At 39.6% G+C, this 26,496-nt stretch overlaps 16 non-coding genes across 16 annotated transcripts; all 16 read left to right on the top strand.

Annotated features, from left to right (window-relative positions):
- Positions 1-66: 66 nt before the first annotated feature.
- TRNAV-AAC (transfer RNA valine (anticodon AAC)) lies at positions 67-139 on the top strand. The gene has a single exon. It is a non-coding gene; the product is annotated as a tRNA-Val (tRNA).
- A 1,402-nt stretch (positions 140-1,541) lies between these two features.
- On the top strand, positions 1,542-1,614 carry TRNAV-AAC (transfer RNA valine (anticodon AAC)). The gene has a single exon. It is a non-coding gene; the product is annotated as a tRNA-Val (tRNA).
- Positions 1,615-3,016: 1,402 nt separating this feature from the next.
- TRNAV-AAC (transfer RNA valine (anticodon AAC)) lies at positions 3,017-3,089 on the top strand. The gene has a single exon. It is a non-coding gene; the product is annotated as a tRNA-Val (tRNA).
- Positions 3,090-4,492: 1,403 nt separating this feature from the next.
- TRNAV-AAC (transfer RNA valine (anticodon AAC)) lies at positions 4,493-4,565 on the top strand. Its single transcript has one exon. It is a non-coding gene; the product is annotated as a tRNA-Val (tRNA).
- A 1,403-nt stretch (positions 4,566-5,968) lies between these two features.
- Positions 5,969-6,041, top strand: TRNAV-AAC (transfer RNA valine (anticodon AAC)). The gene has a single exon. It is a non-coding gene; the product is annotated as a tRNA-Val (tRNA).
- Positions 6,042-7,443: 1,402 nt separating this feature from the next.
- Positions 7,444-7,516, top strand: TRNAV-AAC (transfer RNA valine (anticodon AAC)). Its single transcript has one exon. It is a non-coding gene; the product is annotated as a tRNA-Val (tRNA).
- A 1,402-nt stretch (positions 7,517-8,918) lies between these two features.
- On the top strand, positions 8,919-8,991 carry TRNAV-AAC (transfer RNA valine (anticodon AAC)). The gene has a single exon. It is a non-coding gene; the product is annotated as a tRNA-Val (tRNA).
- Positions 8,992-10,392: 1,401 nt separating this feature from the next.
- Positions 10,393-10,465, top strand: TRNAV-AAC (transfer RNA valine (anticodon AAC)). The gene has a single exon. It is a non-coding gene; the product is annotated as a tRNA-Val (tRNA).
- Positions 10,466-13,342: 2,877 nt separating this feature from the next.
- TRNAV-AAC (transfer RNA valine (anticodon AAC)) lies at positions 13,343-13,415 on the top strand. Its single transcript has one exon. It is a non-coding gene; the product is annotated as a tRNA-Val (tRNA).
- Positions 13,416-14,818: 1,403 nt separating this feature from the next.
- On the top strand, positions 14,819-14,891 carry TRNAV-AAC (transfer RNA valine (anticodon AAC)). The gene has a single exon. It is a non-coding gene; the product is annotated as a tRNA-Val (tRNA).
- A 1,402-nt stretch (positions 14,892-16,293) lies between these two features.
- TRNAV-AAC (transfer RNA valine (anticodon AAC)) lies at positions 16,294-16,366 on the top strand. The gene has a single exon. It is a non-coding gene; the product is annotated as a tRNA-Val (tRNA).
- A 1,402-nt stretch (positions 16,367-17,768) lies between these two features.
- TRNAV-AAC (transfer RNA valine (anticodon AAC)) lies at positions 17,769-17,841 on the top strand. The gene has a single exon. It is a non-coding gene; the product is annotated as a tRNA-Val (tRNA).
- A 1,402-nt stretch (positions 17,842-19,243) lies between these two features.
- TRNAV-AAC (transfer RNA valine (anticodon AAC)) lies at positions 19,244-19,316 on the top strand. Its single transcript has one exon. It is a non-coding gene; the product is annotated as a tRNA-Val (tRNA).
- A 1,402-nt stretch (positions 19,317-20,718) lies between these two features.
- TRNAV-AAC (transfer RNA valine (anticodon AAC)) lies at positions 20,719-20,791 on the top strand. Its single transcript has one exon. It is a non-coding gene; the product is annotated as a tRNA-Val (tRNA).
- A 1,402-nt stretch (positions 20,792-22,193) lies between these two features.
- On the top strand, positions 22,194-22,266 carry TRNAV-AAC (transfer RNA valine (anticodon AAC)). The gene has a single exon. It is a non-coding gene; the product is annotated as a tRNA-Val (tRNA).
- A 1,403-nt stretch (positions 22,267-23,669) lies between these two features.
- Positions 23,670-23,742, top strand: TRNAV-AAC (transfer RNA valine (anticodon AAC)). Its single transcript has one exon. It is a non-coding gene; the product is annotated as a tRNA-Val (tRNA).
- The last annotated feature ends 2,754 nt before the right edge of the window (positions 23,743-26,496 follow it).

Here is a 26,496-nt window from a genome sequence, read left to right as displayed (position 1 = left end):
TCATTAAATGTCAGTAAGGATCCCTCTCTATTACAGTGGCAGAGGTCAAGAAAGCTCACAGCTGGTGTTTCTGTAGTGTAGTGGTTATCACATTTGCCTAACACGCGAAAGGTCCCCGGTTCGAAACCGGGCAGAAACAAGCGTTAGATCTCCTTTTATATAGGACATTTGAGATGTAAAATTGATATAACATCTTTTAAATAGTTGTATCAACAGGAACTTTTAATGTCATTGCAACACCATCTACCTATCCACCTTCATATATGATTTAACAATCATTTCCATACGCCTCCTGTATATCTTAGCAATAGCTCCTGTCGGGCACCTAACCTCTCTATGTCTTTCAGGAAGAAGTCACAGGGATGATGTCAATGAGGTTTCAGGCAGACATAGAAAGGGAATGCGACCATTGCATCCCAGCTTCTTTATTGAATGGTGTGCGGAAGCCATTTATCTGCCAGGAACCACTCATCATTGTTCTTGGTCATGAGACAGGGATCTGTGACTTACCGTAACTCCATGCCTAAAATTGCACAAGACATTACAGTTACATCCTGTAGCGGGAAGGGGTTAATTTTATTAGTTAACCATAGAGCAGCAGCAAAACATAACTATGAATTACAAAACATCTTCTTATAAATTAGTTAATAGTGAAGATAGAATTGAAGAACAATGTTCAACGTTATGTGCATACCATGAAGCGGCCTCGTTAGCACAGTAGGTAGCGCGTCAGTCTCATAATCAACACTTCCTCACCACTGTCTTTCTATGTTGTTAAACCAGCTATATTGCTATGAGACGACTTAGAGGTTGCACTGACAGCCAAAGGCTCCACTGAGTGGGCAAGAACTGATTCATATGGCTATTTCCCTCCTAGTCACTCAATGGGAGTGCTGTGTTCAAAATGTGTAAGTGTCTGTGCACTTCCGCATATAGTGATGGGAGATAGCTAGTTGACTGTAGTGTCAACTATGGGTGTTCAGGTTGAGATCAGATCTTCCTTAACACCAATACATCAATAGTAAATTTGATCTTGTAACTATACTAGGTCTACAACGGAATAATAAAAGAGTAAAACTTAAATGAAACAAAAAACAAATGAAAAGATCAAAAAATTATGAAAACGAAATACGACAATATTCCCTGTCCTTCTCCCCAGCGTGAGGAAACCACTTTAATCACTGTGAGACACATACAAAAATGTCTCAATGTCACACAGAATGAACGGCACCCCATAATTTAGGAAATTTTACCAGAATTTAATCATACTACACCTATGTGGTATAATGAGACAAAAGGTGGGAAAGGACTATCTCTGGATTCTGATTTTACTAAGTGACCATCCATCCAAGATGGACCCCTAATGAAGTACTAGGAAATGGGGACCCTGGATACCTCGATGTGTGTAGGATAACACCCACAGACAGTCAGTGTAAATAATCAAATCCTTTTATCAATTTGAGTCCAGATACAGATCATTAAATGTCAGTAAGGATCCCTCTCTATTACAGTGGCAGAGGTAAACAAAGCTCACAGCTGGTATTTCTGTAGTGTAGTGGTTATCACATTCACCTAACACGCGAAAGGTCCCCGGTTCGAAACCGGGCAGAAACAAGCGTTAGATTTCCTTTTATATAGGACATGTGAGATGTAAAATTGATATAACATCTTGTAAATAGTTGTATCAACAGGAACTTTTAATGTCATTGCAACATCATCTACCTATCCACCTTCATATATGATTTAACAATCATTTCCATACGCCTCCTGTAAATCTTAGCAATAGCTCCTGTAGGGCACCTAACCTCTCTATGTTTTTCAGGAACAAGTCACAGGGATGATGTCAATGATGTTTCAGGGAGACATAGAAAGGGGATGCGACCATTGCATCCCAGCTTCTTTATTGAATGGTGTGCGGAAGCCATTTATCTGCCAGGAACCACTCATCATTGTTCTTGGTCATGACACAGGAATCTGTGACTTGCCGTAACTCCCTGCCTAAAATTGAACAAGACATTACCGTTACATCCTGTAGCGGGAAGGGGTTAATTTTATTAGTTAACCATAGAGCAGCAGCAAAACATAACTATGAATTACAAAACATCTTCTTATAAATTAGTTAATAGTGAAGATAGAATTGAAGAACATTGTTCAACGTTATGTGCATACAGTGAAGCGGCCTCGTTAGCACAGTAGGTAGCGCGTCAGTCTCATAATCAACACTTCCTCACCACTGTATTTCTATGTTGTCAAACCAGCCATATTGCTATGAGACGACGTAGAGGTTGCACTGACAGCCAAAGGCTCCAATGAGTGGGCAAGAACTGATTCATATGGCTATTTCCCTCCTAGTCACTTAATGGGAGTGCTGTGTTCAAAATGTGTAAGTGTCTGTGCACTTCCGCATATAGTGATGGGAGATAGCTAGTTGACTGTAGTGTCAACTATGGGTGTTCAGGTTGAGATCAGATCTTCCTTAACACCAATACATCAATAGTAAATTTGATCTTGTAACTATACTAGGTCTACAACGGAATAATAAAAGAGTAAAACTTAAATGAAACAAAAAACAAATGAAAAGATCAAAAAATTATGAAAACGAAATACGACAATATTCCCTGTCCTTCTCCCCAGCTTGAGGAAACCACTTCAATCACTGTGAGACACATACAAAAATGTCTGAATGTCACACAGAATGAACGGCACCCCATAATTTGGGAAATTATACCAGAATTCAATCATACTACACCTATGTGGTATAATGAGACACAAGCTGGGAAAGGACTATCTCTGGATTCTGATTTTACTAACTGACCAACCATCCAAGATGGACCCCTAATGAAGTACTAGGAAATGGGGACCCTGGATACCTCGATGTGTGTAGGATAACACCCTCAGACAGTCAGTGTAAATAATCAAAACCTTTTATCAATTTGAGTCCAGATACAGATCATTAAATGTCAGTAAGGATCCCTCTCTATTACAGTGGCAGAGGTCAACAAAGCTCACAGCTTGTGTTTCTGTAGTGTAGTGGTTATCACATTCGCCTAACACGCGAAAGGTCCCCGGTTCGAAACCGGGCAGAAACAAGCGTTAGATCTCCTTTTATATAGGACATGTGAGATGTAAAATTGATATAACATCTTGTAAATAGTTGTATCAACAGGAACTTTTAATGTCATTGCAACATCATCTACCTATTCACCTTCTTATATGATTTAACAATCATTTCCATACGCCTCCTGTATATCTTAGCAATAGCTCCTGTAGGGCACCTAACCTCTCTATGTCTTTCAGGAACAAGTCACAGGGATGATGTCAATGAGGTTTCAGGGAGACATAGAAAGGGGATGCGACCATTGCATCCCAGCTTCTTTATTGAATGGTGTGCGGAAGCCATTTATCTGCCAGGAACCACTCATCATTGTTCTTGGTCATGACACAGGGATCTGTGACTTGCCGTAACTCCCTGCCTAAAATTGAACAAGACATTACCGTTACATCCTGTAGCGGGAAGGGCTTAATTTTATTAGTTAACCATAGAGCAGCAGCAAAACATAAATATGAATTACAAAACATCTTCCTAAAAATTAGTTAATAGTGAAGATAGAATTGAAGAACATTGTTCAACGTTATGTGCATACAGTGAAGCGGCCTCGTTAGCACAGTAGGTAGCGCGTGAGTCTCATAATCAACACTTCCTCACCACTGTCTTTCTATGTTGTAAAACCAGCCATATTGCTATGAGACGACTTAGAGGTTGCCCTGACAGCCAAAGGCTTCAATGAGTGGGCAAGAACTGATTCATATGGCTATTTCCCTCCTAGTCACTCAATGGGAGTGCTGTGTTCAAAATGTGTAAGTGTCTGTGCACTTCCGCATATAGTGATGGGAGATAGCTAGTTGACTGTAGTGTCAACTATGGGTGTTCAGGTTGAGATCAGATCTTCCTTAACACCAATACATCAATAGTAAATTTGATCTTGTAACTATACTAGGTCTACAACGGAATAATAAAAGAGTAAAACTTAAATGAAACAAAAAACAAATGAAAAGATCAAAAAATTATGAAAACGAAATACGACAATATTCCCTGTCCTTCTCCCCAGCGTGAGGAAACCACTTTAATCACTGTGAGACACATACAAAAATGTCTGAATGTCACACAGAATGAACGGCACCCCATAATTTAGGAAATTTTACCAGAATTCAATCATACTACACCTATGTGGTATAATGAGACACAAGGTGGGAAAGGACTATCTCTGGATTCTGATTTTACTAAGTCACCAACCATCCAAGATGGACCCCTAATGAAGTACTAGGAAATGGGGACCCTGGATACCTCAATGTGTGTAGGATAACACCCTCAGACAGTCAGTGTAAATAATTAAATCCTTTTATCAATTTGAGTCCAGATACAGATCATTAAATGTCAGTAAGGATCCCTCTCTATTACAGTGGCAGAGGTCAACAAAAGCTCACAGCTGGTGTTTCTGTAGTGTAGTGGTTATCACATTCGCCTAACATGTGAAAGGTTCCTGGTTCAAAACCAGGCAGAAACAAGCATTAGATCTCCTTTTATATAGGACATGTGAGATGTAAAATTGATATAACATCTTGTAAATAGTTGTATCAACAGGAACTTTTAATGTCATTGCAACACCATCTATCTATCCACCTTCATATATGATTTAACAATCATTTCCATACGCCTCCTGTATATCTTAGCAATAGCTCCTGTCGGGCACCTAACCTCTCTATGTCTTTCAGGAACAAGTCACAGGGATGATGTCAATGAGGTTTCAGGGAGACATAGAAAGGGGATGCGACCATTGCATCCCAGCTTCTTTATTGAATGGTGTGCGGAAGCCATTTATCTGCCAGGAACCACTCATCATTGTTCTTGGTCATGACACAGGGATCTGTGACTTGCCGTAACTCCCTGCCTAAAATTGAACAAGACATTACCGTTACATCCTGTAGCGGGAAGGGGTTAATTTTATTAGTTAACCATAGAGCAGCAGCAAAACATAACTATGAATTACAAAACATCTTCTTATAAATTAGTTAATAGTGAAGATAGAATTGAAGAACATTGTTCAACGTTATGTGCATACAGTGAAGCGGCCTCGTTAGCACAGTAGGTAGCGCGTCTGTCTCATAATCAACACTTTCTCACCACTGTCTTTCTATGTTGTCAAACCAGCCATATTGCTATGAGACGACTTAGAGGTTGCACTGACAGCCAGAGGCTCCAATGAGTGGGCAAGAACTGATTCATATGGCTATTTCCCTCCTAGTCACTCAATGGGAGTGCTGTGTTCAAAATGTGTAAGTGTCTGTGCACTTCCGCATATAGTGATGGGAGAAAGCTAGTTGACTTTAGTGTCAACTATGGGTGTTCAGGTTGAGATCAGATCTTCCTTAACACCAATACATCAATAGTAAATTTGATCTTGTAACTATACTAGGTCTACAACGGAATAATAAAAGAGTAAAACTTAAATGAAACAAAAAACAAATGAAAAGATTAAAAAAATTATGAAAACGAAATACGACAATATTCCCTGTCCTTCTCCCCAGTGTGAGGAAACCACTTTAATCACTGTGAGACACATACAAAAATGTCTGAATGTCACACAGAATGAACGGCACCCCATAATTTAGGAAATTTTACCAGAATTCAATCATACTACACCTATGTAGTATAATGAGACACAAGGTGGGAAAGGACTATCTCTGGATTCTGATTTTACTAAGTGACCAACCATCCAAGATGGACCCCTAATGAAGTACTAGGAAATGGGGACCCTGGATACCTCAATGTGTGTAGGATAACACCCTCAGACAGTCAGTGTAAATAATCAAATCCTTTTATCAATTTGAGTCCAGATACAGATCATTAAATGTCAGTAAGGATCCCTCTCTATTACAGTGGCAGAGGTCAACAAAGCTCACAGCTGGTGTTTCTGTAGTGTAGTGGTTATCACATTCGCCTAACACGCGAAAGGTCCCCGGATCGAAACCGGGCAGAAACCAGCGTTAGATCTCCTTTTATATAGGACATGTGAGATGTAAAATTGATATAACATCTTGTAAATAGTTGTATCAACAGGAACTTTTAATGTCATTGCAACATCATCTACCTATTCACCTTCTTATATGATTTAACAATCATTTCCATACGCTTCCTGTATATCTTAGCAATAGCTCCTGTAGGGCACCTAACCTCTCTATGTCTTTCAGGAACAAGTCACAGGGATGATGTCAATGAGGTTTCAGGGAGACATAGAAAGGGGATGCGACCATTGCATCCCAGCTTCTTTATTGAATGGTGTGCGGAAGCCATTTATCTGCCAGGAACCACTCATCATTGTTCTTGGTCATGACACAGAGATCTGTGACTTGCCGTAACTCCCTGCCTAAAATTGAACAAGACATTACCGTTACATCCTGTAGCGGGAAGGGGTTAATTTTATTAGTTAACCATAGAGCAGCAGCAAAACATAACTATGAATTACAAAACATCTTCTTATAAATTAGTTAATAGTGAAGATAGAATTGAAGAACATTGTTCAACGTTATGTGCATACACTGAATCGGCCTCGTTAGCACAGTAGGTAGCGCGTCAGTCTCATAATCAACACTTCCTCACCACTGTCTTTCTATGTTGTCAAACCAGCCATATTGCTATGAGACGACTTAGAGGTTGCACTGACAGCAAAAGGCTCCAATGAGTGGGCAAGAACTGATTCATATGGCTATTTCCCTCCTAGTCACTCAATGGGAGTGCTGTGTTCAAAATGTTTAAGTGTCTGTGCACTTCCGCATATAGTGATGGGAGATAGCTAGTTGACTGTAGTGTCAACTATGGGTGTTCAGGTTGAGATCAGATCTTCCTTAACACCAATACATCAATAGTAAATTTGATCTTGTAACTATACTAGGTCTACAACGGAATAATAAAAGAGTAAAACTTAAATGAAACAAAAAACAAATGAAAAGATCAAAAAATTATAAAAACAAAATACGACAATATTCCCTGTCCTTCTCCCCAGCGTGAGGAAACCACTTTAGTCACTTAGAGACACATACAAAAATGTCTGAATGTCACACAGAATGAACGGCCCCCCATAATTTAGGAAATTATACCAGAATTCAATCATACTATACCTATGTGGTATAATGAGACACAAGGTGGGTAAGGACTATCTCTGGATTCTGATTTTACTAAGTTACCAACCATCCAAGATGGACCCCTAATGAAGTACTAGGAAATGGGGACCCTGGATACCTCGATGTGTGTAGGATAACACCCTCAGACAGTCAGTGTAAATAATCAAATCCTTTTATCAATTTGATTCCAGATACAGATCATTAAATGTCAGTAAGGATCCCTCTCTATTACAGTGGCAGAGGTCAACAAAGCTCACAGCTGGTGTTTCTGTAGTGTAGTGGTTATCACATTCACTTAACACGCGAAAGGTCCCCGGTTCGAAACCGGGCAGAAACAAGCGTTAGATCTCCTTTTATATAGGACATGTGAGATGTAAAATTGATATAACATCTTGTAAATAGTTGTATCAACAGGAACTTTTAATGTCATTGCAACATCATCTACCTATTTACCTTCTTATATGATTTAACAATCATTTCCATACGCCTCCTGTATATCTTAGCAATAGCTCCTGTAGGGCACCTAACCTCTCTATGTCTTTCAGGAACAAGTCACAGGGATGATGTCAATGAGGTTTCAGGGAGACATAGAAAGGGGATGCGACCATTGCATCCCAGCTTCTTTATTGAATGGTGTGCGGAAGCCATTTATCTGCCAGGAACCACTCATCATTGTTCTTGGTCATGACACAGAGATCTGTGACTTGCCGTAACTCCCTGCCTAAAATTGAACAAGACATTACCGTTACATCCTGTAGCGGGAAGGGGTTAATTTTATTAGTTAACCATAGAGCAGCAGCAAAACATAACTATGAATTACAAAACATATTCTTATAAATTAGTTAATAGTGAAGATAGAATTGAAGAACATTGTTCAATGTTATCTGCATACAGTGAAGCGGCCACGTTAGCACAGTAGGTAGCGCGTCAGTCTCATAATCAACACTTCCTCACCACTGTCTTTCTATGTTGTTAAACCAGCTATATTGCTATGAGACGACTTAGAGGTTGCACTGACAGCCAAAGGCTCCACTGAGTGGGCAAGAACTGATTCATATGGCTATTTCCCTCCTAGTCACTCAATGGGAGTGCTGTGTTCAAAATGTGTAAGTGTCTGTGCACTTCCGCATATAGTGATGGGAGATAGCTAGTTGACTGTAGTGTCAACTATGGGTGTTCAGGTTGAGATCAGATCTTCCTTAACACCAATACATCAATAGTAAATTTGATCTTGTAACTATACTAGGTCTACAACGGAATAATAAAAGAGCAAAACTTAAATGAAACAAAAAATAAATAAAAAGATCAAAAAATTATGAAAACAAAATACGACAATATTCCCTGTCCTTCTCCCCAGCGTGAGAAAACCACTTTAATCACTGTGAGACACATACAAATATGTCTGAATGTCACACAGAATGAACGGCACCCCATAATTTAGGAAATTATACCAGAATTTAATCATACTACACCTATGTGGTATAATGAGACACAAGGTGGGTAAGGACTATCTCTGGATTCTGATTTTACTAAGTTACCAACCATCCAAGATGGACCCCTAATGAAGTACTAGGAAATGGGGACCCTGGATACCTCGATGTGTGTAGGATAACACCCTCAGACAATCAGTGTAAATAATCAAATCCTTTTATCAATTTGATTCCAGATACAGATCATTAAATGTCAGTAAGGATCCCTCTCTATTACAGTGGCAGAGGTCAACAAAGCTCACAGCTGGTGTTTCTGTAGTGTAGTGGTTATCACATTCGCCTAACACGCGAAAGGTCCCCGGATCGAAACCGGGCAGAAACCAGCGTTAGATCTCCTTTTATATAGGACATGTGAGATGTAAAATTGATATAACATCTTGTAAATAGTTGTATCAACAGGAACTTTTAATGTCATTGCAACATCATCTACCTATTCACCTTCTTATATGATTTAACAATCATTTCCATACGCTTCCTGTATATCTTAGCAATAGCTCCTGTAGGGCACCTAACCTCTCTATGTCTTTCAGGAACAAGTCACAGGGATGATGTCAATGAGGTTTCAGGGAGACATAGAAAGGGGATGCGACCATTGCATCCCAGCTTCTTTATTGAATGGTGTGCGGAAGCCATTTATCTGCCAGGAACCACTCATCATTGTTCTTGGTCATGACACAGAGATCTGTGACTTGCCGTAACTCCCTGCCTAAAATTGAACAAGACATTACCGTTACATCCTGTAGCGGGAAGGGGTTAATTTTATTAGTTAACCATAGAGCAGCAGCAAAACATAACTATGAATTACAAAACATCTTCTTATAAATTAGTTAATAGTGAAGATAGAATTGAAGAACATTGTTCAACGTTATCTGCATATAGTGAAGCGGCCTCGTTAGCACAGTAGGTAGCGCGTCAGTCTCATAATCAACACTTCCTCACCACTGTCTTTCTATGTTGTCAAACCAGCCATATTGCTATGAGACGACGTAGAGGTTGCACTGACAGCCAAAGGCTCCAATGAGTGGGCAAGAACTGATTCATATGACTATTTCCCTCCTAGTCACTCAATGGGAGTGCTGTGTTCAAAATGTGTAAGTGTCTGTGCACTTCCGCATATAGTGATGGGAGATAGCTAGTTGACTGTAGTGTCAACTATGGGTGTTCAGGTTGAGATCAGATCTTCCTTAACACCAATACATTAATAGTAAATTGATCTTGTAACTATACTAGGTCTACAACGGAATAAAAAAAGAGTAAAACTTAAATGAAACAAAAAACAAATGAAAAGATCAAAAAATTATGAAAACGAAATACGACAATATTCCCTGTCCTTCTCCCCAGCTTGAGGAAACCACTTCAATCACTGTGAGACACATACAAAAATGTCTGAATGTCACACAGAATGAACGGCACCCCATAATTTGGGAAATTATACCAGAATTCAATCATACTACACCTATGTGGTATAATGAGACACAAGCTGGGAAAGGACTATCTCTGGATTCTGATTTTACTAAGTGACCAACCATCCAAGATGGAGCCCTAATGAAGTACTAGGAAATGGGGACCCTGGATACCTCGATGTGTGTAGGATAACACCCTCAGCCAGTCAGTGTAAATAATCAAAACCTTTTATCAATTTGAGTCCAGATACAGATCATTAAATGTCAGTAAGGATCCCTCTCTATTACAGTGGCAGTGGTCAAGAAAGCTCACAGCTGGTGTTTCTGTAGTGTAGTGGTTATCACATTCGCCTAACACGCGAAAGGTCCCCGGTTCGAAACCGGGCAGAAACAAGCGTTAGATCTCCTTTTATATAGGGCATTTGAGATGTAAAATTGATATAACATCTTTTGAATAGTTGTATCAACAGGAACTTTTAATGTCATTGCAACACCATCTACCTATCCACCTTCATATATGATTTAACAATCATTTCCATACGCCTCCTGTATATCTTAGCAATAGCTCCTGTCGGGCACCTAACCTCTCTATGTCTTTCAGGAAGAAGTCACAGGGATGATGTCAATGAGGTTTCAGGCAGACATAGAAAGGGAATGCGACCATTGCATCCCAGCTTCTTTATTGAATGGTGTGCGGAAGCCATTTATCTGCCAGGAACCACTCATCATTGTTCTTGGTCATGAGACAGGGATCTGTGACTTACCGTAACTCCATGCCTAAAATTGCACAAGACATTACCGTTACATCCTGTAGCGGGAAGGGGTTAATTTTATTAGTTAACCATAGAGCAGCAGCAAAACATAACTATGAATTACAAAACATCTTCTTATAAATTAGTTAATAGTGAAGATAGAATTGAAGAACATTGTTCAACGTTATCTGCATATAGTGAAGCGGCCTCGTTAGCAGAGTAGGTAGCGCGTCAGTCTCATAATCAACACTTCCTCACCACTGTCTTTCTATGTTGTCAAACCAGCCATATTGCTATGAGACGACGTAGAGGTTGCACTGACAGCCAAAGGCTCCAATGAGTGGGCAAGAACTGATTCATATGGCTATTTCCCTCCTAGTCACTCAATGGGAGTGCTGTGTTCAAAATGTGTAAGTGTCTGTGCACTTCCGCATATAGTGATGGGAGATAGCTAGTTGACTGTAGTGTCAACTATGGGTGTTCAGGTTGAGATCAGATCTTCCTTAACACCAATACATTAATAGTAAATTTGATCTTGTAACTATACTAGGTCTACAACGGAATAAAAAAAGAGTAAAACTTAAATGAAACAAAAAACAAATGAAAAGATCAAAAAATTATGAAAACGAAATACGACAATATTCCCTGTCCTTCTCCCCAGCTTGAGGAAACCACTTCAATCACTGTGAGACACATACAAAAATGTCTCAATGTCACACAGAATGAACAGCACCCCATAATTTAGGAAATTTTACCAGAATTTAATCATACTACACCTATGTGGTATAATGAGACAAAAGGTGGGAAAGGACTATCTCTGGATTCTGATTTTACTAAGTGACCATCCATCCAAGATGGACCCCTAATGAAGTACTAGGAAATGGGGACCCTGGATACCTCGATGTGTGTAGGATAACACCCACAGACAGTCAGTGTAAATAATCAAATCCTTTTATCAATTTGAGTCCAGATACAGATCATTAAATGTCAGTAAGGATCCCTCTCTATTACAGTGGCAGAGGTAAACAAAGCTCACAGCTGGTATTTCTGTAGTGTAGTGGTTATCACATTCACCTAACACGCGAAAGGTCACTGGTTCGAAACCGGGCAGAAACAAGCGTTAGATTTCCTTTTATATAGGACATGTGAGATGTAAAATTGATATAACATCTTGTAAATAGTTGTATCAACAGGAACTTTTAATGTCATTGCAACATCATCTACCTATCCACCTTCATATATGATTTAACAATCATTTCCATACGCCTCCTGTAAATCTTAGCAATAGCTCCTGTAGGGCACCTAACCTCTCTATGTTTTTCAGGAACAAGTCACAGGGATGATGTCAATGATGTTTCAGGGAGACATAGAAAGGGGATGCGACCATTGCATCCCAGCTTCTTTATTGAATGGTGTGCGGAAGCCATTTATCTGCCAGGAACCACTCATCATTGTTCTTGGTCATGACACAGGAATCTGTGACTTGCCGTAACTCCCTGCCTAAAATTGAACAAGACATTACCGTTACATCCTGTAGCGGGAAGGGCTTAATTTTATTAGTTAACCATAGAGCAGCAGCAAAACATAACTGTGAATTACAAAACATCTTCTTATAAATTAGTTAATAGTGAAGATAGAATTGAAGAACATTGTTCAACGTTATGTGCATACAGTGAAGCGGCCTCGTTAGCACAGTAGGTAGCGCGTCAGTCTCATAATCAACACTTCCTCACCACTGTATTTCTATGTTGTCAAACCAGCCATATTGCTATGAGACGACGTAGAGGTTGCACTGACAGCCAAAGGCTCCAATGAGTGGGCAAGAACTGATTCATATGGCTATTTCCCTCCTAGTCACTTAATGGGAGTGCTGTGTTCAAAATGTGTAAGTGTCTGTGCACTTCCGCATATAGTGATGGGAGATAGCTAGTTGACTGTAGTGTCAACTATGGGTGTTCAGGTTGAGATCAGATCTTCCTTAACACCAATACATCAATAGTAAATTTGATCTTGTAACTATACTAGGTCTACAACGGAATAATAAAAGAGTAAAACTTAAATGAAACAAAAAACAAATGAAAAGATCAAAAAATTATGAAAACGAAATACGACAATATTCCCTGTCCTTCTCCCCAGCTTGAGGAAACCACTTCAATCACTGTGAGACACATACAAAAATGTCTGAATGTCACACAGAATGAACGGCACCCCATAATTTGGGAAATTATACCAGAATTCAATCATACTACACCTATGTGGTATAATGAGACACAAGCTGGGAAAGGACTATCTCTGGATTCTGATTTTACTAAGTGACCAACCATCCAAGATGGAGCCCTAATGAAGTACTAGGAAATGGGGACCCTGGATACCTCGATGTGTGTAGGATAACACCCTCAGACAGTCAGTGTAAATAATCAAAACCTTTTATCAATTTGAGTCCAGATACAGATCATTAAATGTCAGTAAGGATCCCTCTCTATTACAGTGGCAGAGGTCAACAAAGCTCACAGCTGGTGTTTCTGTAGTGTAGTGGTTATCACATTCGCCTAACACGCGTAAGGTCCCCGGTTCGAAACCGGGCAGAAACAAGCATTAGATCTCCTTTTATATAGGACATGTGAGATGTAAAATTGATATAACATCTTGTAAATAGTTGTATCAACAGGAACTTTTAATGTCATTGCAACATCATCTACCTATTCACCTTCTTATATGATTTAACAATCATTTCCATACGCCTCCTGTATATCTTAGCAATAGCTCCTGTAGGGCACCTAACCTCTGTATGTCTTTCAGGAACAAGTCACAGGGATGATGTCAATGAGGTTTCAGGGAGACATAGAAAGGGGATGCGACCATTGCATCCCAGCTTCTTTATTGAATGGTGTGCGGAAGCCATTTATCTGCCAGGAACCACTCATCATTGTTCTTGGTCATGACACAGAGATCTGTGACTTGCCGTAACTCCCTGCCTAAAATTGAATAAGACATTACCGTTACATCCTGTAGCGGGAAGGGGTTAATTTTATTAGTTAACCATAGAGCAGCAGCAAAACATAACTATGAATTACAAAACATCTTCTTATAAATTAGTTAATAGTGAAGATAGAATTGAAGAACATTGTTCAACGTTATCTGCATATAGTGAAGCGGCCTCGTTAGCACAGTAGGTAGCGCGTCAGTCTCATAATCAACACTTCCTCACCACTGTCTTTCTATGTTGTCAAACCAGCCATATTGCTATGAGACGACGTAGAGGTTGCACTGACAGCCAAAGGCTCCAATGAGTGGGCAAGAACTGATTCATATGGCTATTTCCCTCCTAGTCACTCAATGGGAGTGCTGTGTTCAAAATGTGTAAGTGTCTGTGCACTTCCGCATATAGTGATGGGAGATAGCTAGTTGACTGTAGTGTCAACTATGGGTGTTCAGGTTGAGATCAGATCTTCCTTAACACCAATACATCAATAGTAAATTTGATCTTGTAACTATACTAGGTCTACAACGGAATAATAAAAGAGTAAAACTTAAATGAAACAAAAAACAAATGAAAAGATCAAAAAATTATGAAAACGAAATACGACAATATTCCCTGTCCTTCTCCCCAGCGTGAGGAAACCACTTTAATCACTGTGAGACACATACAAAAATGTCTCAATGTCACACAGAATGAACGGCACCCCATAATTTAGGAGATTTTTACCAGAATTTAATCATACTACACCTATGTGGTATAATGAGACACAAGGTGGGAAAGGACTATCTCTGGATTCTGATTTTACTAAGTGACCAATCATTCAAGATGGACCCCTAATGAAGTACTAGGAAATGGGGACCCTGGATACCTCGATGTGTGTAGGATAACACCCTCAGACAGTCAGTGTAAATAATCAAATCCTTTTATCAATTTGAGTCCAGATACAGATCATTAAATGTCAGTAAGGATCCCTCTCTATTACAGTGGCAGAGGTCAACAAAGCTCACAGCTGGTGTTTCTGTAGTGTAGTGGTTATCACATTCGCCTAACACGCGAAAGGTCCCCGGTTCAAAACCGGGCAGAAACAAGCATTAGATTTCCTTTTATATAGGACATGTGAGATGTAAAATTGATATAACATCTTGTAAATAGTTGTATCAACAGGAACTTTTAATGTCATTGCAACATCATCTACCTATCCACCTTCATATATGATTTAACAATCATTTCCATACGCCTCCTGTAAATCTTAGCAATAGCTCCTGTAGGGCACCTAACCTCTCTATGTCTTTCAGGAACAAGTCACAGGGATGATGTCAATGATGTTTCAGGGAGACATAGAAAGGGGATGCGACCATTGCATCCCAGCTTCTTTATTGAATGGTGTGCGGAAGCCATTTATCTGCCAGGAACCACTCATCATTGTTCTTGGTCATGACACAGGAATCTGTGACTTGCCGTAACTCCCTGCCTAAAATTGAACAAGACATTACCGTTACATCCTGTAGCGGGAAGGGGTTAATTTTATTAGTTAACCATAGAGCAGCAGCAAAACATAACTATGAATTACAAAACATCTTCTTATAAATTAGTTAATAGTGAAGATAGAATTGAAGAACATTGTTCAACGTTATGTGCATACAGTGAAGCGGCCTCGTTAGCACAGTAGGTAGCGCGTCAGTCTCATAATCAACACTTCCTCACCACTGTCTTTCTATGTTGTCAAACCAGCCATATTGCTATGAGACGACGTAGAGGTTGCACTGACAGCCAAAGGCTCCAATGAGTGGGCAAGAACTGATTCATATGGCTATTTCCCTCCTAGTCACTCAATGGGAGTGCTGTGTTCAAAATGTGTAAGTGTCTGTGCACTTCCGCATATAGTGATGGGAGATAGCTAGTTGACTGTAGTGTCAACTATGGGTGTTCAGGTTGAGATCAGATCTTCCTTAACACCAATACATCAATAGTAAATTTGATCTTGTAACTATACTAGGTCTACAACGGAATAATAAAAGAGCAAAACTTAAATGAAACAAAAAACAAATGAAAAGATCAAAAAATTATGAAAACGAAATACGACAATATTCCCTGTCCTTCTCCCCAGCTTGAGGAAACCACTTCAATCACTGTGAGACACATACAAAAATGTCTGAATGTCACACAGAATGAACGGCACCCCATAATTTGGGAAATTATACCAGAATTCAATCATACTACACCTATGTGGTATAATGAGACACAAGCTGGGAAAGGACTATCTCTGGATTCTGATTTTACTAAGTGACCAACCATCCAAGATGGAGCCCTAATGAAGTACTAGGAAATGGGGACCCTGGATACCTCGATGTGTGTAGGATAACACCCTCAGCCAGTCAGTGTAAATAATCAAAACCTTTTATCAATTTGAGTCCAGATACAGATCATTAAATGTCAGTAAGGTTCCCTCTCTATTACAGTGGCAGAGGTAAACAAAGCTCACAGCTGGTGTTTCTGTAGTGTAGTGGTTATCACATTCGCCTAACATGCAAAAGGTCCCCGGTTCGAAACCGGGCAGAAACAAGCGTTAGATTTCCTTTTATATAGGACATGTGAGATGTAAAATTGATATAACATCTTGTAAATAGTTGTATCAACAGGAACTTTTAATGTCATTGCAACATCATCTACCTATCCACCTTCATATATGATTTAACAATCATTTCCATACGCCTCCTGTAAATCTTAGCAATAGCTCCTGTAGGGCACCTAACCTCTCTATGTTTTTCAGGAACAAGTCACAGGGATGATGTCAATGATGTTTCAGGGAGACATAGAAAGGGGATGCGACCATTGCATCCCAGCTTCTTTATTGAATGGTGTGCGGAAGCCATTTATCTGCCAGGAACCACTCATCATTGTTCTTGGTCATGACACAGGAATCTGTGACTTGCCGTAACTCCCTGCCTAAAATTGAACAAGACATTACCGTTACATCCTGTAGCGGGAAGGGGTTAATTTTATTAGTTAACCATAGAGCAGCAGCAAAACATAACTATGAATTACAAAACATCTTCTTATAAATTAGTTAATAGTGAAGATAGAATTGAAGAACATTGTTCAACGTTATGTGCATACAGTGAAGCGGCCTCGTTAGCACAGTAGGTAGCGCGTCAGTCTCATAATCAACACTTCCTCACCACTGTATTTCTATGTTGTCAAACCAGCCATATTGCTATGAGACGACGTAGAGGTTGCACTGACAGCCAAAGGCTCCAATGAGTGGGCAAGAACTGATTCATATGGCTATTTCCCTCCTAGTCACTTAATGGGAGTGCTGTGTTCAAAATGTGTAAGTGTCTGTGCACTTCCGCATATAGTGATGGGAGATAGCTAGTTGACTGTAGTGTCAACTATGGGTGTTCAGATTGAGATCAGATCTTCCTTAACACCAATACATCAATAGTAAATTTGATCTTGTAACTATACTAGGTCTACAACGGAATAATAAAAGAGTAAAACTTAAATGAAACAAAAAACAAATGAAAAGATCAAAAAATTATGAAAACGAAATACGACAATATTCCTTGTCCTTCTCCCCAGCTTGAGGAAACCACTTCAATCACTGTGAGACACATACAAAAATGTCTGAATGTCACACAGAATGAACGGCACCCCATAATTTGGGAAATTATACCAGAATTCAATCATACTACACCTATGTGGTATAATGAGACACAAGCTGGGAAAGGACTATCTCTGGATTCTGATTTTACTAACTGACCAACCATCCAAGATGGACCCCTAATGAAGTACTAGGAAATGGAAACCCTGGATACCTCGATGTGTGTAGGATAACACCCTCAGACAGTCAGTGTAAATAATCAAAACCTTTTATCAATTTGAGTCCAGATACAGATCATTAAATGTCAGTAAGGATCCCTCTCTATTACAGTGGCAGAGGTCAACAAAGCTCACAGCTGGTGTTTCTGTAGTGTAGTGGTTATCACATTCGCCTAACACGCGAAAGGTCCCCGGTTCGAAACCAGGCAGAAACAAGCGTTAGATCTCCTTTTATATAGGACATGTGAGATGTAAAATTGATATAACATCTTGTAAATAGTTGTATCAACAGGAACTTTTAATGTCATTGCAACATCATCTACCTATTCACCTTCTTATATGATTTAACAATCATTTCCATACGCCTCCTGTATATCTTAGCAATAGCTCCTGTAGGGCACCTAACCTCTGTATGTCTTTCAGGAACAAGTCACAGGGATGATGTCAATGAGGTTTCAGGGAGACATAGAAAGGGGATGCGACCATTGCATCTCAGCTTCTTTATTGAATGGTGTGCGGAAGCCATTTATCTGCCAGGAACCACTCATCATTGTTCTTGGTCATGACACAGGGATCTGTGACTTACCGTAACTCCATGCCTAAAATTGCACAAGACATTTTCGTTACATCCTGTAGCGGGAAGGGGTTAATTTTATTAGTTAACCATAGAGCAGCAGCAAAACATAACTATGAATTACAAAACATCTTCTTATAAATTAGTTAATAGTGAAGATAGAATTGAAGAACATTGTTCAACGTTATGTGCATACAGTGAAGCGGCCTCGTTAGCAGAGTAGGTAGCGCGTCAGTCTCATAATCAACACTTCCTCACCACTGTCTTTCTATGTTGTCAAACCAGCCATATTGCTATGAGACGACGTAGAGGTTGCACTGACAGCCAAAGGCTCCAATGAGTGGGCAAGAACTGATTCATATGGCTATTTCCCTCCTAGTCACTCAATGGGAGTGCTGTGTTCAAAATGTGTAAGTGTCTGTGCACTTCCGCATATAGTGATGGGAGATAGCTAGTTGACTGTAGTGTCAACTATGGGTGTTCAGGTTGAGATCAGATCTTCCTTAACACCAATACATCAATAGTAAATTTGATCTTGTAACTATACTAGGTCTACAACGGAATAAAAAAAGAGTAAAACTTAAATGAAACAAAAAACAAATGAAAAGATCAAAAAATTATGAAAACGAAATACGACAATATTCCCTGTCCTTCTCCCCAGCGTGAGGAAACCACTTTAATCACTGTGAGACACATACAAAAATGTCTCAATGTCACACAGAATGAACAGCACCCCATAATTTAGGAAATTTTACCAGAATTTAATCATACTACACCTATGTGGTATAATGAGACAAAAGGTGGGAAAGGACTATCTCTGGATTCTGATTTTACTAAGTGACCATCCATCCAAGATGGACCCCTAATGAAGTACTAGGAAATGGGGACCCTGGATACCTCGATGTGTGTAGGATAACACCCACAGACAGTCAGTGTAAATAATCAAATCCTTTTATCAATTTGAGTCCAGATACAGATCATTAAATGTCAGTAAGGATCCCTCTCTATTACAGTGGCAGAGGTAAACAAAGCTCACAGCTGGTATTTCTGTAGTGTAGTGGTTATCACATTCGCCTAACACGCGAAAGGTCCCCGGTTCGAAACCGGGCAGAAACAAGCGTTAGATTTCCTTTTATATAGGACATGTGAGATGTAAAATTGATATAACATCTTGTAAATAGTTGTATCAACAGGAACTTTTAATGTCATTGCAACATCATCTACCTATCCACCTTCATATATGATTTAACAATCATTTCCATACGCCTCCTGTAAATCTTAGCAATAGCTCCTGTAGGGCACCTAACCTCTCTATGTTTTTCAGGAACAAGTCACAGGGATGATGTCAATGATGTTTCAGGGAGACATAGAAAGGGGATGCGACCATTGCATCCCAGCTTCTTTATTAAATGGTGTGCGGAAGCCATTTATCTGCCAGGAACCACTCATCATTGTTCTTGGTCATGGCACAGGAATCTGTGACTTGCCGTAACTCCCTGCCTAAAATTGAACAAGACATTACCGTTACATCCTGTAGCGGGAAGGGCTTAATTTTATTAGTTAACCATAGAGCAGCAGCAAAACATAACTGTGAATTACAAAACATCTTCTTATAAATTAGTTAATAGTGAAGATAGAATTGAAGAACATTGTTCAACGTTATGAGCATACAGTGAAGCGGCCTCGTTAGCACAGTAGGTAGCGCGTCAGTCTCATAATCAACACTTCCTCACCACTGTATTTCTATGTTGTCAAACCAGCCATATTGCTATGAGACGACGTAGAGGTTGCACTGACAGCCAAAGGCTCCAATGAGTGGGCAAGAACTGATTCATATGGCTATTTCCCTCCTAGTCACTTAATGGGAGTGCTGTGTTCAAAATGTGTAAGTGTCTGTGCACTTCCGCATATAGTGATGGGAGATAGCTAGTTGACTGTAGTGTCAACTATGGGTGTTCAGGTTGAGATCAGATCTTCCTTAACACCAATACATCAATAGTAAATTTGATCTTGTAACTATACTAGGTCTACAACGGAATAATAAAAGAGTAAAACTTAAATGAAACAAAAAACAAATGAAAAGATCAAAAAATTATGAAAACGAAATACGACAATATTCCCTGTCCTTCTCCCCAGCTTGAGGAAACCACTTCAATCACTGTGAGACACATACAAAAATGTCTGAATGTCACACAGAATGAACGGCACCCCATAATTTGGGAAATTATACCAGAATTCAATCATACTACACCTATGTGGTATAATGAGACACAAGCTGGGAAAGGACTATCTCTGGATTCTGATTTTACTAAGTGACCAACCATCCAAGATGGACCCCTAATGAAGTACTAGGAAATGGGGACCCTGGATACCTCGATGTGTGTAGGATAACACCCTCAGACAGTCAGTGTAAATAATCAAAACCTTTTATCAATTTGAGTCCAGATACAGATCATTAAATGTCAGTAAGGATCCCTCTCTATTACAGTGGCAGAGGTCAACAAAGCTCACAGCTGGTGTTTCTGTAGTGTAGTGGTTATCACATTCGCCTAACACGCGAAAGGTCCCCGGTTCGAAACCGGGCAGAAACAAGCATTAGATCTCCTTTTATATAGGACATGTGAGATGTAAAATTGATATAACATCTTGTAAATAGTTGTATCAACAGGAACTTTTAATGTCATTGCAACATCATCTACCTATTCACCTTCTTATATGATTTAACAATCATTTCCATACGCCTCCTGTATATCTTAGCAATAGCTCCTGTAGGGCACCTAACCTCTGTATGTCTTTCAGGAACAAGTCACAGGGATGATGTCAATGAGGTTTCAGGGAGACATAGAAAGGGGATGCGACCATTGCATCCCAGCTTCTTTATTGAATGGTGTGCGGAAGCCATTTATCTGCCAGGAACCACTCATCATTGTTCTTGGTCATGACACAGAGATCTGTGACTTGCCGTAACTCCCTGCCTAAAATTGAATAAGACATTACCGTTACATCCTGTAGCGGGAAGGGGTTAATTTTATTAGTTAACCATAGAGCAGCAGCAAAACATAACTATGAATTACAAAACATCTTCTTATAAATTAGTTAATAGTGAAGATAGAATTGAAGAACATTGTTCAACGTTATCTGCATATAGTGAAGCGGCCTCGTTAGCACAGTAGGTAGCGCGTCAGTCTCATAATCAACACTTCCTCACCACTGTCTTTCTATGTTGTCAAACCAGCCATATTGCTATGAGACGACGTAGAGGTTGCACTGACAGCCAAAGGCTCCAATGAGTGGGCAAGAACTGATTCATATGGCTATTTCCCTCCTAGTCACTCAATGGGAGTGCTGTGTTCAAAATGTGTAAGTGTCTGTGCACTTCCGCATATAGTGATGGGAGATAGCTAGTTGACTGTAGTGTCAACTATGGGTGTTCAGGTTGAGATCAGATCTTCCTTAACACCAATACATCAATAGTAAATTTGATCTTGTAACTATACTAGGTCTACAACGGAATAAAAAAAGAGTAAAACTTAAATGAAACAAAAAACAAATGAAAAGATCAAAAAATTATGAAAACGAAATACGACAATATTCCCTGTCCTTCTCCCGAGCTTGAGGAAACCACTTCAATCACTGTGAGACACATACAAAAATGTCTGAATGTCACACAGAATGAACGGCACCCCATAATTTGGGAAATTATACCAGAATTCAATCATACTACACCTATGTGGTATAATGAGACACAAGCTGGGAAAGGACTATCTCTGGATTCTGATTTTACTAAGTGACCAACCATCCAAGATGGAGCCCTAATGAAGTACTAGGAAATGGGGACCCTGGATACCTCGATGTGTGTAGGATAACACCCTCAGACAGTCAGTGTAAATAATCAAAACCTTTTATCAATTTGAGTCCAGATACAGATCATTAAATGTCAGTAAGGATCCCTCTCTATTACAGTGGCAGAGGTCAAAAAAGCTCACAGCTGGTGTTTCTGTAGTGTAGTGGTTATCACATTCGCCTAACACGCGAAAGGTCCCCGATTCGAAACCGGGCAGAAACAAGCGTTAGATCTCCTTTTATATAGGACATGTGAGATGTAAAATTGATATAACATCTTTTAAATAGTTGTATCAACAGGAACTTTTAATGTCATTGCAACACCATCTACCTATCCACCTTCATATATGATTTAACAATCATTTCCATACGCCTCCTGTATATCTTAGCAATAGCTCCTGTCGGGCACCTAACCTCTCTATGTCTTTCAGGAAGAAGTCACAGGGATGATGTCAATGAGGTTTCAGGCAGACATAGAAAGGGAATGCGACCATTGCATCCCAGCTTCTTTATTGAATGGTGTGCGGAAGCCATTTATCTGCCAGGAACCACTCATCATTGTTCTTGGTCATGAGACAGGGATCTGTGACTTACCGTAACTCCATGCCTAAAATTGCACAAGACATTACCGTTACATCCTGTAGCGGGAAGGGGTTAATTTTATTAGTTAACCATAGAGCAGCAGCAAAACATAACTATGAATTATAAAACATCTTCTTATAAATTAGTTAATAGTGAAGATAGAATTGAAGAACATTGTTCAACGTTATGTGCATACCGTGAAGCGGCCTCGTTAGCACAGTAGGTAGCGCGTCAGTCTCATAATCAACACTTCCTCACCACTGTCTTTCTATGTTGTTAAACCAGCTATATTGCTATGAGACGACTTAGAGGTTGCACTGACAGCCAAAGGCTCCACTGAGTGGGCAAGAACTGATTCATATGGCTATTTCCCTCCTAGTCACTCAATGGGAGTGCTGTGTTCAAAATGTGTAAGTGTCTGTGCACTTCCGCATATAGTGATGGGAGATAGCTAGTTGACTGTAGTGTCAACTATGGGTGTTCAGGTTGAGATCAGATCTTCCTTAACACCAATACATCAATAGTAAATTTGATCTTGTAACTATACAAGGTCTACAACGGAATAATAAAAGAGTAAAACTTAAATGAAACAAAAAACAAATGAAAAGATCAAAAAATTATGAAAACGAAATACGACAATATTCCCTGTCCTTCTCCCCAGCGTGAGGAAACCACTTTAATCACTGTGAGACACATACAAAAATGTCTCAATGTCACACAGAATGAACGGCACCCCATAATTTAGGAGATTTTTACCAGAATTTAATCATACTACACCTATGTGGTATAATGAGACACAAGGTGGGAAAGGACTATCTCTGGATTCTGATTTTACTAAGTGACCAATCATTCAAGATGGACCCCTAATGAAGTACTAGGAAATGGGGACCCTGGATACCTCGATGTGTGTAGGATAACACCCTCAGACAGTCAGTGTAAATAATCAAATCCTTTTATCAATTTGAGTCCAGATACAGATCATTAAATGTCAGTAAGGATCCCTCTCTATTACAGTGGCAGAGGTCAACAAAGCTCACAGCTGGTGTTTCTGTAGTGTAGTGGTTATCACATTCGCCTAACACGCGAAAGGTCCCCGGTTCAAAACCGGGCAGAAACAAGCGTTAGATTTCCTTTTATATAGGACATGTGAGATGTAAAATTGATATAACATCTTTTAAATAGTTGTATCAACAGGAACTTTTAATGTCATTGCAACACCATCTACCTATCCACCTTCATATATGATTTAACAATCATTTCCATACGCCTCCTGTATATCTTAGCAATAGCTCCTGTCGGGCACCTAACCTCTCTATGTCTTTCAGGAAGAAGTCACAGGGATGATGTCAATGAGGTTTCAGGCAGACATAGAAAGGGAATGCGACCATTGCATCCCAGCTTCTTTATTGAATGGTGTGCGGAAGCCATTTATCTGCCAGGAACCACTCATCATTGTTCTTGGTCATGACACAGGAATCTGTGACTTGCCGTAACTCCCTGCCTAAAATTGAACAAGACATTACCGTTACATCCTGTAGCGGGAAGGGGTTAATTTTATTAGTTAACCATAGAGCAGCAGCAAAACATAACTATGAATTACAAAACATCTTCTTATAAATTAGTTAATAGTGAAGATAGAATTGAAGAACATTGTTCAACGTTATGTGCATACAGTGAAGCGGCCTCGTTAGCACAGTAGGTAGCGCGTCAGTCTCATAATCAACACTTCCTCACCACTGTCTTTCTATGTTGTTAAACCAGCCATATTGCTATGAGACGACGTAGAGGTTGCACTGACAGCCAAAGGCTCCAATGAGTGGGCAAGAACTGATTCATATGGCTATTTCCCTCCTAGTCACTCAATGGGAGTGCTGTGTTCAAAATGTGTAAGTGTCTGTGCACTTCCGCATATAGTGATGGGAGATAGCTAGTTGACTGTAGTGTCAACTATGGGTGTTCAGGTTGAGATCAGATCTTCCTTAACACCAATACACCAATACATCAATAGTAAATTTGATCTTGTAACTATACTAGGTCTACAATGGAATAATAAAAGAGCAAAACTTAAATGAAACAAAAAATAAATAAAAAGATCAAAAAATTATGAAAACAAAATACGACAATATTCCCTGTCCTTCTCCCCAGCGTGAGAAAACCACTTTAATCACTGTGAGACACATACAAATATGTCTGAATGTCACACAGAATGAACGGCACCCCATAATTTAGGAAATTATACCAGAATTTAATCATACTACACCTATGTGGTATAATGAGACACAAGGTGGGTAAGGACTATCTCTGGATTCTGATTTTACTAAGTTACCAACCATCCAAGATGGACCCCTAATGAAGTACTAGGAAATGGGGACCCTGGATACCTCGATGTGTGTAGGATAACACCCTCAGACAGTCAGTGTAAATAATCAAATCCTTTTATCAATTTGATTCCAGATACAGATCATTAAATGTCAGTAAGGATCCCTCTCTATTACAGTGGCAGAGGTCAACAAAGCTCACAGCTGGTGTTTCTGTAGTGTAGTGGTTATCACATTCGCCTAACACGCGAAAGGTAACCGGATCGAAACCGGGCAGAAACCAGCGTTAGATCTCCTTTTATATAGGACATGTGAGATGTAAAATTGATATAACATCTTGTAAATAGTTGTATCAACAGGAACTTTTAATGTCAATGCAACATCATCTACCTATTCACCTTCTTATATGATTTAACAATCATTTCCATACGCCTCCTGTATATCTTAGCAATAGCTCCTGTAGGGCACCTAACCTCTCTATGTCTTTCAGGAACAAGTCACAGGGATGATGTCAATGAGGTTTCAGGGAGACATAGAAAGGGGATGCGACCATTGCATCCCAGCTTCTTTATTGAATGGTGTGCGGAAGCCATTTATCTGCCAGGAACCACTCATCATTGTTCTTGGTCATGACACAGAGATCTGTGACTTGCCGTAACTCCCTGCCTAAAATTGAACAAGACATTACCGTTACATCCTGTAGCGGGAAGGGGTTAATTTTATTAGTTAACCATAGAGCAGCAGCAAAACATAACTATGAATTACAAAACATCTTCTTATAAATTAGTTAATAGTGAAGATAGAATTGAAGAACATTGTTCAACGTTATCTGCATATAGTGAAGCGGCCTCGTTAGCACAGTAGGTAGCGCGTCAGTCTCATAATCAACACTTCCTCACCACTGTCTTTCTATGTTGTCAAACCAGCCATATTGCTATGAGACGACGTAGAGGTTGCACTGACAGCCAAAGGCTCCAATGAGTGGGCAAGAACTGATTCATATGGCTATTTCCCTCCTAGTCACTCAATGGGAGTGCTGTGTTCAAAATGTGTAAGTGTCTGTGCACTTCCGCATATAGTGATGGGAGATAGCTAGTTGACTGTAGTGTCAACTATGGGTGTTCAGGTTGAGATCAGATCTTCCTTAACACCAATACATTAATAGTAAATTTGATCTTGTAACTATACTAGGTCTACAACGGAATAAAAAAAGAGTAAAACTTAAATGAAACAAAAAACAAATGAAAAGATCAAAAAATTATGAAAACGAAATACGACAATATTCCCTGTCCTTCTCCCCAGCTTGAGGAAACCACTTCAATCACTGTGAGACACATACAAAAATGTCTGAATGTCACACAGAATGAACGGCACCCCATAATTTGGGAAATTATACCAGAATTCAATCATACTACACCTATGTGGTATAATGAGACACAAGCTGGGAAAGGACTATCTCTGGATTCTGATTTTACTAAGTGACCAACCATCCAAGATGGAGCCCTAATGAAGTACTAGGAAATGGGGACCCTGGATACCTCGATGTGTGTAGG

Source organism: Mixophyes fleayi, assembly GCF_038048845.1.
Source record: "Mixophyes fleayi isolate aMixFle1 chromosome 4 unlocalized genomic scaffold, aMixFle1.hap1 SUPER_4_unloc_3, whole genome shotgun sequence".
NCBI lineage: Eukaryota > Metazoa > Chordata > Amphibia > Anura > Limnodynastidae > Mixophyes > Mixophyes fleayi.
The sequence above is the reverse complement of the archived record's forward strand: the minus strand, read 5'-3'. Positions and strand labels throughout refer to the sequence as shown.